General features: G+C 50.0%; 1 long non-coding RNA gene across 1 annotated transcript; it reads left to right on the top strand.

Annotated features, from left to right (window-relative positions):
* Nucleotides 1–1058: 1058 nt before the first annotated feature.
* LOC147650796 (uncharacterized) lies at nt 1059–11066 on the top strand. The gene is made up of 2 exons (XR_015275425.1): nt 1059–1402; nt 8007–11066. It is a non-coding gene; the product is annotated as an uncharacterized LOC147650796 (long non-coding RNA).
* Nucleotides 11067–12339: the final 1273 nt, after the last annotated feature.

Genomic DNA, 12339 nt, shown 5'->3' with positions numbered 1-12339 from the left:
GCTGGTCCTGGTTACCATCTTTACTGATCATCTGGATGTGGGGATTGAGAGCACCCTCAGTAAATTTGCAGAGGCCCAGTTGGGTGGGAGCGTGGATCTGCTGGAGGATGGGAAGGCTCTGCAGTGAGACTTGGACAGACTCAATCAGTGGGCCAAGGACAATGGCCTGAGGTTCCACAAGGCCAGGTGCCACATCCTGAGGGTCACCAGACACCTCAGAGTGAGCCAGAGTGTGCCCAAGGGGGCAAGAGACCACGGGCACCTGGCCTGTATCAGCACCAGTGTGGGCAGCAGGAGCAGGGCAGTGCCGGCCCCTCCGTGCTGGGCACTGGTGAGGCCCCACCTCGAGTGCTGTGCCCAGCTCTGGGCCCCTCATGAAAAACAACATTGAGGGGCTGGAGTGTGTCCAGAGAAGGGCAGTAAGGCTCATGAAAGGTTGAGAAAATGTCCCATGAGGAGTAGCTGAGGGAGCTGGGTTTAGTCAGTGTTGTTAAGAATAATATGTTACAGTTGCTGTTTGTAAACTCCTTACTTACCTTGTACCCCGGTCCCAGGATATTGTTAAGAATAATACGTTCCAGTTGCTGTTTGTAAACCCCTTACTTACTTTGTAAACCCCTGTCCCAGGTTTACTTACCCTTGTACCCCTGTTGCAAATTGCTGTACCCCATATTTTTGTTCCTTGTTCAGCCAGGCCCTGCCCCCTCTCCCAAGTTGCTGTACCCTGTGTTTCTTGTTCTGTGTTCAGCCAGGCACTGCCCCCACTGCTCCTAGACTCCCACATGGCAACATTGTATCCCTTTCCCAAGTTGCTGCACCGCTCTGAGGAGGAAGATGACATACTGACTTTTATGCAAACGAGAGAGACCAGAGACTTATGGGATGCACCCAGACTGGAGAAGACCCCAAAACAACGAGCCACGCAAAAGGGAAGGAATAGAACCAGCACCATCTAACAAGGAAGACCCAGAGGAGTCCCCTGGCTTCTTTCCAGAGGCCGACGTAACCTCGAGGAGACTCGACTGGGATGACAGCCTAGACTACGAGCCTGAAAGAATGAGTCTTCCCGGGGACTCCCGTGAGGAAGGAAGGCCCAGCTCTGTCCTAGTGACAGAGCTGCACGGATCCTCCTCTTCTGCGGTGTCCAGTGGGAGCAGTGGCGGTGTGCGCAACCCCTCGGGCCCCCACCCCAGAGCTGTGCTGCTTAATAAAGGCCTTTTTAAAAGGAGCTGGTCTCCTGGCCCGTTTATCACAGCTTGGGGGCTCGTCCGGGATAGCCACGCCCTGAAGAGGACCAGGGACGGGACGGCCGCCCATCCTATTGGGCCTCCAGAGGACAGCTGGCTATACCGGACCCAGAAGAACAGCCTGGGATCGACATCGCAGAAGAGCGCCGGATTGGGTAAGCCACCGGTGGCGGGAGTAGGAGGCGAGTGAGTGGATGTGTGAGTGAGACGGGGGCTGGCAGCTCAGACCCCCGGGGCGAGTGTGGACTGCCCAGTACCGCGGTTCCGGACTCCCGCGAGGGGGCCGGCCGGGAACAGCAGGAAGCGAAAGAGGCTCACTTGGGCCCAGAGAAACGAGTGAGGCGTCTCCTGGGGATAAAAGCCCCCCTCTGAGTGCACAGAGGGTACCTAAGAGAGTGAGTGGCGCACATAGGGGTAGGCCCCTCTACTGAAAAGGGCTAAACGGCCTAGGCTGCTCCGGGCGTGTGGAAGGCCTAGGTGAGTGAGAGTCACACGCAGGCAATCTAGGTAACTCCCGGGGTGGTGTGTGGGGGTGCCTAGGTTCGGTGTGAGTGAACACACCCCCCCCGCTTGGGTACTCAGACGACCTGACCGGGGAATTGGAATTGGGGGTCCCCAGGCCCTACCGGCACCAGGCGGTCAGTGAAGGGCCCTCGCTTCCCAGGGTCTGTGACACAGGACGTGCTGAAAGGCTCTAGTTGTCGCGGCTCAGTCTCGGCTCAGGGGGTTCCTGAGAAGGGAGGTCGTTAACCTGCTGCCGGAGAGCACAGGGGCAGGTAGTCTGCGCGGGCGGGCGAGGCAGCTAGAGTAATACACTCACGCATCCCTTAGCCGAAGCCATTCCCTGGTGGGCGGAGCGGCTAGGAGGCAAGGGGGAATTCTCCCACCACTCACTTACAGTCAGCCCTCGCGCAGAAGCTATTCTCACTGGGGAAGGGGGATAGTCAGGGAGCGGAGGGGCAGGGGGTTCCGGGGTGAGCCCTGCTGACCAAATCTTGTGGACGGCACTGAGACAGGGACGGGGGAAGGTCCCAGGAGCGTCTAGTGCTAGGGTCCCCTCGACGTCGACCCAGGAGTGCTCATAGTCTTCGCTGGCAAGGGGGTCAGGGAGGCGAGGCGCGAGGGGAACGGGATTGGGGTGTAGGGAGGGGCAAGCGGAACCTGCAAGCCCCGCTGGGACCTAACCCCCGGGGCAAGCGGAGACTGCAAGCCCCAGAAAATTCAAAGTGTGAGTGGAAGGCCGGCCGAGTGTAAGAAAGGGTGTGGATTCTTGTGTGAGAAGATTGAGTGCATTCCCTAGTGTGAAAGGAGGAGAGAGTAAGTTCCTAAAGTGTGAGTTTTTGTTGAGGTTTGAAAGGTTAGTTGTCCGTCATTAGAAATTTTCAGTCTGAGTAGGAGCACCTTTATAAAGTTTAATTTAAGAGCCAGTTTTAAGCTGGTTGGAAGTTGTGTTGTCTGTCAGTTCCAGTTTTATTCAGGAAAAGGCACCGTAAGTTTTAAGTGAAGGTCCAGAGGTAGGAGGAGCAATGGGACAGTGTTTAAGTAAGAGAGTAAGTCCCAAGGGGAATGAAGAGGCCACCAGAACCATTCCCCCCGATAGCCCACTAGGGCAAATGTTAAATTGCTGGGATGCACAAGAGGCCACCAAGGGCCTGGACCGGATCAAGATGATCCATTACTGTATAGAGGTCTGGCCCAAACTAGAGATACAAGGACAGTGGCCTTGGTATGGTACTAAAGATCCTTGGATGTGCTCCCAACTGTACCAGTATCTGAAAACCAGAAGAGGCTCAAGTCCAGAAGAGATCAGTTATGCAGCCTTGTGGCTGAAACAAAGAGCAGACACAGAGATGGTGAAAGTATGTAAGTTGAAGGAAGAGAAGGGGGAAGGGAAAGAAAGTAAGAAGCAAGAAAAAGAAGCTAGCGAAACAGGTAGTAAATGGGACCCCCTAGATCATCTACCCCCTCCTCCTACATACCCAACAGCACCCCAGACTTCTTCACCCAATTCCCCGACCTTTTCCCCTTCTGCATCACCCCCACAAAACCCTTGTACACCCGGTTCAAACCCTTTCTGCCCAAACCAATCCCCCTCCACATCTTCAGCTTCCTCTACTATCCCGATACCCTTTTCCTCAATCCCACCACCGTTGGTGGCCCCAGTCCTTTCTAATCTACTTCCTACCTCCCCCTTACCTCCAGAAACCCCTACATCAGACCAAGTTTCTTCTCCCTCGCCTAGTACTGTCCCTTTGCCCCCTCCCAACTGGGAGCTGAGTACCCCCAAATTTAATACCAATCCTCCTCCTCCTAACAACCAGCAGCTCCCTAAGACTCCCACCCCTAGTCAAGAACAAGATTTTGGAGATGGACCCTACTGTCACACACGATCTAAGACAACTAAGCTCCTTCCCCTGAGAGAAGTCCCTATGGGAGGAGTAGCTGGAGGGGTAGGGTTTGTCAATGCCCCATTGACAGCTTCAGAAGTCCGGGGATTCAAGAAAGAGCTAGGGAACTTAGTTGAAGACCCAGTAGGGATAGCCAACCAGGTAGACCAGTTCCTGGGTCCAAATACTTACACCTGGGGGGAGTTAAACTCTATTTTAAACATCTTATTTAACCCTGAAGAGGTAGCCATGATCCGTACTGCGGGGATACGAATCTGGGAAAGGGAGAATAGATCAGGACTCCCAGGAGAGTATAAACTCCCACAAGTAGATCCAGGGTGGGATCCTAACAGGGAGGAGGGAAGGCGGAACATGAGGGACTACAGGTCCCTAATAGTGAAGGGTATTAAGGAATCAGTTCCCCGGGGTAATAACACAAAATTAGCCTTTGATGGGACCCAGGAGAAGGACGAGACTCCAGCCACCTGGTTGAATAGGTTGAGGAGAAATTTTCAGCTGTATTCAAACATAGACCCTGACAGCCCTGAGGGCCAGGTGTTATTAAAAGTGCAGTTTGTGACTAAGTCCTGGCCTGATATCAGGAGGAAGCTTGAAAAACTAGAGGACTGGCAAGAAAAGGGGATCAATGAGCTATTAAAAGAAGCTCTAAAAGTCTACTTGAGGAGAGAAGAGGAGAAGACGAAGACAAGGACAAAGCTCATGGTGGCGGTGGCCCGGGAGATTGTTAGGGCAGACAAGGATCAGACAGGTAGGAATCAACAAAGTGATGGAAAGCCAAAGTCCCAGTTTGAGGGAGATAGGAAGAAATCAGTTATGTCTCCATGGACCAACCCTAGGAACTCTCGAGTGAGTGGGAGGTGTTACTACTGTGGAGAGACTGGACATCTCAAAAGAGACTGCAAGAAATTATCCCTGGATGAGGAAATAGCTAGAGAGCAGGATGTCATGGAGAAAATCTTAAGGGGAGAGGAAAGTCGTGATTAGGGGTGTCAGGGGCTATATGTAATAGGGGACCCGATGAAACACCGAGAAGAGCCCCTGGTAAACCTTGAGGTAGGTCCCCAGAGTGAGGAAGTAGAATTTTTAGCAGACACGGGAGCAGACCGTTCAAGTTTGAACAAGCTCCCAACTGGAATGTTTTTAAGCAACAAAGTTTGTGAAGTGTCAGGAGCTGAGGGAAAACCCTTCATGGCTCCTGTGATAAAAAATGTTGAAGTGAAAGGAAATTCTCGGCAGTGCTATGCAGACTTTGTGTACCTACCAGACTTAGAGACTAACTTGCTGGGAAGAGACTTGCAGGTACAACTGGGAGTGGGAGTAATACCAGTGAACGGAAAAATGGTGGTCCATATGATGAAGCTAACAACCAAAGATATAGAAGAGATTAACTCTGAGGTTTGGGCGGAAGAAGGGAAGTTTGGATATTTAGATATTTCCCCAATAAAGATTGAAATCCAGAAGAAAACCCCTCCTATCAGGATCAGGCAGTACCCAATGTCCCTAGAGAGCAGAAAAGGATTGGCCCCAGTTATTGATCACCTGCTGGCATAAGGCATTTTAGAGCCATGCATGTCCCCCCATAACACCCCGATTTTGGCTGTTAAAAAAGCAGAAGGGAAGTACCGGTTAGTCCAAGACCTGAGGGAAGTGAATAAGAGGACTGTTACCAGGCACCCAGTGGTGTCGAATCCATACACCCTCCTGAGTCAAGTACCTAATGAACATGTTTGGTTCACAGTTATCGATCTAAAGGATGCATTCTGGGCATGTCCCCTAGCAGAAGAATGCCGTGATTGGTTTGCCTTTGAATGGGAATATCCTGAAAAGAAAAGAAAACAACAGCTAAGGTGGACTCGGTTGCCTCAAGGCTTTACAGAGTCTCCGAACCTTTTTGGGCAAGCGTTAGAAGAATTACTGAGCCAATTTGATCCCGAAGGTGACATCCAAATTTTACAATATGTTGATGATCTCTTGATATCAGGGGAAGATCAAGACAGGGTAAGAAAAACCAGTGTGCGGCTGTTAAACTTCTTGGGGACCAAAGGGTTAAGGGTGTCCCGGAATAAATTACAGTTTGTAGAGCCCAAAGTCATTTACTTGGGACACATAATAAGACAGGGCAGTAAGGAACTGAGCCCAGAGAGAGTATCAGGCATTCTAGCCATACCTGCACCAAAAACAAAGAGAGACATAAGAAAACTCTTAGGCCTTTTTGGATATTGCAAACTATGGATAGAACAATATACCCAGAGCGTCAAGTTTCTTTATGAAAAGCTGGTTGATTGTGAACCCATAAAGTGGACAGCTGAAGATGAAGCGCAATTAAATCAGCTAAAGGTTAAGCTGTCCACAGCACCAGTTTTAAGCCTGCCTGACCTAAAGAAAGAATTTGATTTGTTTGTCAACTCTGAAGAAGGGACTGCATATGGGGTTCTGACCCAGGAATGGGGAGGATGTCGTAAGCCCATAGCCTATCTATCCAAACTGCTGGACCCAGTAGCTCGTGGGTGGCCCACCTGCGTGCAATCAATAGCTGCTGCTGCCATTTTAATAGAAGAGGCCCAAAAGCTAACCCTACAGGGTAAGATCAGAGTCCACACACCACATGATTTAAAAACAATCTTGAGCCGAAAGGCTCAGCAGTGGCTGACAGATGCCAGGATATTAAAATATGAAGTCATCCTAATGGATACTAGCAATTTGGAGCTAGTAACCTCCAAGGGCCTGAACCCGGCACAATTTTTGTCAGGGGAGCCTCTGCCTGAATTAGAACATGACTGCTTAGAATTGGTAAATCTCCAAACCAAAGTGAGGGAGGATCTGGGAGATGTACCCCTGCCCTATGGGAAGGTACTATTTACTGATGGTTCCTCCAGGGTGGTGGAGGGGAAAAGATATTCAGGGTATGCAGTGGTCATAGAGGTAGGGGAAGGAAAACTAGAGGTCCTAGAAAAAGGGAGACTACCCCCCAGTTGGTCAGCTCAGTGCTGTGAGGTTCATGCTCTAAAGAGGGGTCTGGACTTGCTAGAGAGAGAAAAAGGAACCATCTATACAGATTCAAAGTATGCCTTTGGGATAGTCCATACCTTTGGTAAGATCTGGGAGGAGAGAGGCTACCTGAACTCCAAAGGGAAGAACCTGGCACATGAAGGGCTGATTAAATCAGTATTAGAGTCCTTGACCAAACCCACAGAGATTGCAGTGGTCCACATGAAGGGGCATCAGAAGGGAGACTCCTTAGAAAGCAGAGGGAACCGACTTGCTGACCAAGCAGCTAAAGAAGTGGCCTTAGATCCAAAGGAATCGGTGAAAATTTTTAAACTAGATGAGGTAGTAACTGAAGAGGACGGAAAGAAGGAACCAATATTTACCAAGAAAGAGTGGGAAGTAATAAAAAAATTAGAATTGTCTCAAGGGGAACAAGGGGAATGGTTAACCTCAGATGGGCGAAAGTTTCTGAACAAGGCTTTAGCCCGGAAAATATTAAATGAGATACATGAACTGACTCATTGGGGAACCCAAGGGTTGTGTGATCATTTTCTGAGGGAAAACTTATGCTTGGGAGTTTATGATCTAGCAAAGGCCATAACAAAGGGGTGTGTAATATGCCAGAAGGTAAACCAGAAAGTAATGAGAAAGGCTGAACCTGGGGGAAGAGAGTTAGCCATGAGACCATTCCAGAGTGTGCAAGTAGACTTCACGGAAATGCCTCCTATACAAGGATATAAACACCTATTGGTGATAGTTGACCATCTAACCCATTGGGTAGAGGCATTCCCCACAAAAAAGGAGACAGCAGAAGAAGTTGCCCGGGTAATACTGGAGAGTATTATCCCTAGATATGGGCTAGTGAATACTATTGACTCAGACAGGGGATCCCATTTCACCTCCCAAGCCTTACAGGCCATTGTAAAGGCTCTAGGAATAAAGTGGAGACTGCACACTCCATGGCACCCCCAGAGTTCGGGTCGGGTGGAACGTATGAACAAGACATTGAAAAATGTGTTAACAAAACTAATAGCTGAGACCCAGATGAACTGGTTAAAGTGTTTGCCTCTCGCCCTCCTGAGAATCAGAACCAGGCCACGATCTGACCTTGGTGCCTCCCCATACGAAATGATGTTTGGGCTCCCCTTTCTAATGACCCCTTACAGCACTGGAGATTACATAGAAGGGGAAGAAATAGCTAAAAAGTACCTAGAGACAATTGGGAGGACCCTGAATAACCTAAGAAAGAGAGGATATCTCCCCCAAACCTTCCCACTTGACACAAACATCCACCAGATCAATCCGGGGGATTGGGTATTGATTAAATCCTGGAAAGACACCCCCTTAACCCCAAAATTTGAAGGTCCCTTCCAGGTTCTGCTGGTGACCCACGCTGCTATTCGGACCCAAGAAAAGGGGTGGACTCACGTCTCACGTGTAAAAGGACCGGTATCGCCTCCTCCTGACTGTGGACAAGGCACAGAAAAACCCCCCATGAATTCTCCCAAGTGGACTGCCATTACAGATCCTACCAGTCTAAGAGTGACTCTTAAGAGGCAGCCAGAAACAGACTGAGAGAGAAAGAATATAAACAAAGACTGCAGAACTCTGCTGAGTGAGTTGGTTTAAGTGGGAGTGTTCTTAAAGTTCTTGTGGTTGTTGCTGTAAAATAATTTTGATGTTAGCAAAGTTGGTTGAATGAAAACCCCACCCATTGACTTCTCCCACAGGACATTCTCCAAAAAGGCAACTAAATTAAAGAAGAAGGTGGGAGGAGAAGGACCATACCATCTCTCCTGATCCCCCAAAAGACCTAAGAGGCAAGACCGGGTGAGGCTAACAGGGAAGGTGAGCCATGAAGCTCCCTAAAACAAAACTAGCTCATACCGGACTCTTAGGTGGACTGATGTTGGTCCAGCTGGTGAGCCTTGGGATAGGGGACAGTGGAGAAGCATGTACAAAGTGCTACTATCCCCTATATGATGGAGAGGATCTAGGATCACTGATGAGGGTCCACACAAACATCAATCCCACCTGTTTTGATCACACCAAATTGGAAACCTGTCAGGAGGAAGGAAAGACATATTGGATTACTAGAAATACTGCCTCATTTAGGCAACGTCTTCTTGGAGAATGCCCTGTAGGAGAATCCTGGCTCTGCTTTGAACAGGAGGGACTGAATGATGTAATAAAAGAAAAACAATTGAAGATAAGGAAAGGTGATCTGGATGAAACACGAGGTAAGAACCTATTCATTGACCTGATGGAGAGAATCAGCAGAGAGTTAAACTTAACCAATTGTTGGGTATGTGGGAACACCCAGATGTCAGATATTTGGCCCTGGGAAGGGATCAGCCTGGCACCTTTAGACATTCTAAGGTGGAAATTAACTGAGCAAAAACCCCAGACAGGGAACAGGGGACGGGAACAATGGGATCTGAAAGCAAGAGTGATTGGAGAAGAATGCATTAAAAGGACAGGAAGAAGATACAAAACCCCTGTGGGAAAAATGGCCTGCAAAAGATACCTGACGGTGAAACACTCAGGCAGCAGGTGGATTCCCCAAGAACCAAACAGGTACTGGGCCACTGGGAGAAAGGAAAGGGGGTGTATTTATCATGAGGGGTACAAACTGTATGAGTGCGCAGAAAAAGGAATAAACCCTTTTTGGGGGTTAAGAGAACTCTCAAAATACTGGGAACATCCTACAGACACACAGGACACTTTCTGGAAGGCCCCTGAGTATTTATTTTGGATTTGTGGGAGCACTGCATATACCCACCTCCCAGGGGATTGGGCAGGAAGCTGCACAATTGGGATAATAAAGCCTGCTTTTTTCCTCCTACCTAAGAAATCAGGGTCATACTTGGGAGTCCCCTTGTATGATAACTTAAAAAAAGGCAGTCGAAAGAGGAGGCATGTAATGGACCTAGGAAGCAATCAGAAATGGAAGGGGAAGATCTGGACCCCTGAGGAAATAATTAAGACATATGGACCGGCCACATGGGCCCAGGATGGATCCTGGGGGTATCGTACCCCAGTCTATATGTTAAACCGAATCATCCGTCTCCAGGCAGTATTGGAAGTGGTGTCAAACAGAACTGCCCTTGCTTTAGACCACATCAGCACACAATTGGCACAAACCAGGGCTGTAGTCTATCAGATTCGGCTGGCGGTGGACTACCTATTGGCAGATGAAGGAGGCATTTGTGGAAAGTTTAATTCCTCTGAATGTTGCCTGGAGATAGATGACAAGAGTGAGGTAATCAAAAACATCTCAAAAGAAATACGAAAGATAGCTTATGTGGGCACCCAGGAATGGACTCCTCTGGTGAACTCAGACTGGTGGAATGACCTTTGGTCCTTCAAAAAAGGGTGGTGGAAAAAAATAGTCTTTATTGCTGTCTGTGCATTTGCAAGTTTCTTGATCCTGCCCTGTTTACTCCCCTGCCTAATCAAGACAGTGACTACCACAGTACAAGCAAGCATCCAAATCCCTGAAATAAAAGATAAGAAGCAGGCCAGGATCATGTTAATGGAGACTCAAAGTCAGGATCGAGAGCACAAAACTGCCAGGGAAATATATGAGCAATATCGAGAATTAAGAGATAAATATTCCCAAGAGCCAGAAGTTAATGGTTGATGCGGGCTAGAGCCCGATCAAAATATAAGAGGGGGGATATTGTTAAGAATAATATGTTACAGTTGCTGTTTGTAAACTCCTTACTTACCTTGTACCCCGGTCCCAGGATATTGTTAAGAATAATACGTTCCAGTTGCTGTTTGTAAACCCCTTACTTACTTTGTAAACCCCTGTCCCAGGTTTACTTACCCTTGTACCCCTGTTGCAAATTGCTGTACCCCATATTTTTGTTCCTTGTTCAGCCAGGCCCTGCCCCCTCTCCCAAGTTGCTGTACCCTGTGTTTCTTGTTCTGTGTTCAGCCAGGCACTGCCCCCACTGCTCCTAGACTCCCACATGGCAACATTGTATCCCTTTCCCAAGTTGCTGCACCGCTCTGAGGAGGAAGATGACATACTGACTTTTATGCAAACGAGAGAGACCAGAGACTTATGGGATGCACCCAGACTGGAAAAGACCCCAAAACAACGAGCCACGCAAAAGGGAAGGAATAGAACCAGCACCATCTAACAAGGAAGACCCAGAGGAGTCCCCTGGCTTCTTTCCAGAGGCCGACGTAACCTCGAGGAGACTCGACTGGGATGACAGCCTAGACTACGAGCCTGAAAGAATGAGTCTTCCCGGGGACTCCTGTGAGGAAGGAAGGCCCAGCTCTGTCCTAGTGACAGAGCTGCACGGATCCTCCTCTTCTGCGGTGTCCAGTGGGAGCAGTGGCGGTGTGCGCAACCCCTCGGGCCCCCACCCCAGAGCTGTGCTGCTTAATAAAGGCCTTTTTAAAAGGAGCTGGTCTCCTGGCCCGTTTATCACAGTGTGGAGGAGGCTCAGGAGGGACCTCACTGCTCTCTCCAACTCCCTGCCGGGGCCATGCAGTGAGGTGGGGCCGGTCTCTTCTGCTGGGCCTGCAGTGAGAACCAGAGGAACTGGCCTCACGCCGAGAGAGGAAATTCAGGTTAGATTTAAGAAAAAAATTTTCGCTGTTCAGGTGTTCAGGCCTGGGAATAGGTTGGCCAGGGAGGTGGTGGAGTTGTCATCGCTGGAGGTGTTAAAGAGGCCTCTGCATCTGATATTCGGAAATGGTTTAGTGGTTTAGGGTTTGCAGTGGCAGATGCTGGGCTGACATTGAACTGAGTGGTCTTAAAGACCTCTTCCACCCCTGACGGTTCTACAATTGCAAGAGCTTCCTAGCTGGCTGAGGGGAAGGCTCAGGGCTGTCCCGAGTCCGCCGCGCCCTGAGGCGCTCGGGCGGCGCTGCGGCTGCGGCGGCTCCTGAGGGGCCGAGCCGGGCGCTGCCCTCAGCACGGCGGGGCCGCCGCTGCCCCTCAGGCCAGCGATCCCATCCCTCAGCCCGGCGATCCCTCCCCTCAGCCCGGCGATCCCATCCCTCAGCCCGGCGATCTCGTCCCTCAGCCCGGCGATCTCACCCCTCACCCCGGCGGTCTCGCCCCTCAGCCCGGCGATCCCATCCCTCAGCCCGGCGGTCTCGCCCCTCATCCCGGCGGTCTCGCCCCTCAGCCCGGCGGTCTCGCCCCTCAGCCCGGCGGGCAGAGCTCGGCAGCGGGGACCCGCCTCGCCTCGGGATCTGCCCGGAGCCCCCCGCTCCGCCGGGTCACAGGTACCTAAAGCCTGTGATCCTGACGAGCCTGTGCTGTGGCCGTGGTTGGTGTCTCACACTTCTGCCATAAGAGCTTCCAGGGGAAGTTCACAAAAGTTTCAAAGCAGAAACCTGCACTAGTTCTGAGTGTAGTTTCAGAGCAGTTGGTGTGTGACAGGACTGGGGCTCAGCATGATGGACGAGCAGTGGTGTTCCCAGTGCCAGGAAGGGCTCGTCCCCTGCTCTTTTTATGGCAGATACTCTGTGTGTCAAAGCTTATTCAACTCTCTCTGGCTCCATGCTGGAGCTGATAAAGGTTTCTCTAAAAATGTACACACTGTCAAAATAAAAATGTTTAATTTTTTTTATTACTTTTTTATTTACGTTTAAACAAGAAAGAACTATTTCTAGCAAGTTATCACTTATATGAATACACATGCAAATGAGATCACAATAAAAATTTA

The sequence above is a fragment of the Cyanistes caeruleus genome, chromosome 12 (genome assembly GCF_971803275.1).
Source record: "Cyanistes caeruleus chromosome 12, bCyaCae1.hap1.1, whole genome shotgun sequence".
Lineage (NCBI taxonomy): Eukaryota > Metazoa > Chordata > Aves > Passeriformes > Paridae > Cyanistes > Cyanistes caeruleus.
This window is presented reverse-complemented; position numbering and strand designations above follow the sequence as displayed.